A 1,109-nucleotide genomic window follows, 5' to 3' on the forward strand; every position below is an offset into this window, starting at 1 on the left:
GTTATGGACTGCAACTGAGCTGCGGGAGGCAACGATGCGCTTCGTAAAACACGAGTTGAATACAGTCCGCTGACAATGAAGGGAATGTCGGTTCCAAAACCTACCATCACCCGGCGCGTTGCCTATTCCACATAGGCGTTAGATTTTCAATTCCTTTCGGCTGAGGCTATGTTAATAACTCAAATGTGATATGAATAGCAAGTGTCTCAGACTGTAGGCTACCATGACCTTTGCGCATGATTACAATAATGATAGCCGTTTAGCCCATCATAATCAATATGTGTGATTATAGCTTACTCATAGGCACGAATGTACACACACGCACGCATGACAGAAATCGTTTTGTTTTTTGTTGCTGTGTGCGGACACTCCATCCCCATTATACTAACGTATGCGCTGCAGTCTTCATCACAAAAATGAAAGGACATTGCAGTCCCATCATATGTGTGTCTCTCTCTCTATCTCATTCTCTCTCTCGCTCTACCCCCCCCCCCCCCCACCCTAACCATACCCCCCCTCCCCACCACTACCTTTACATCAACACTACATTTCTACATCTCTCTCTCTCTCTCACACACACACACACACACACACACACACACACTCAGATGCCCTACTTTGAGGTTACTATGTTCTTACATTTATGCACTGATACTCAAGCAGGCATAACGCTGGGCTGGCTGTATGGTTCAGGTGTGTGAGCATGACATGAACTGTCTGGAGGATAACATCCATGTTGTATATCCATATGAAGGGTGATTTAGAATAGTGGTCCTCTGAGGCTCAGTTGGTATAGCAGGGCGCTAGCAATGCTAAGGATGTGGGTTTGGTTCCCGCTGCGACGTATACTAAAAATGGATGCAGTGACTGTACTATAAATTGCTTTGGATTGGAAGTGTCAGCTAAATGAAATATATGGGCAGGTGGAGAGTCATTGACGTTAGATAGGTCGTATAACTATCTAAATGTAATCAATCAAATTTAATAAAACAATATTTAACAAGCGTTAGCCTTTTTGATGTGCTAATAAGCACATTCACTTTATTTACATAGGCTACATAACAAGCTTATCCTGTAATACAGTTTATTTACTCCTCCCTTGCTTTTTA

The sequence above is a fragment of the Argentina silus genome (assembly GCF_951799395.1).
Source record: "Argentina silus genome assembly, chromosome: 1".
Classification (NCBI taxonomy): domain Eukaryota; kingdom Metazoa; phylum Chordata; class Actinopteri; order Argentiniformes; family Argentinidae; genus Argentina; species Argentina silus.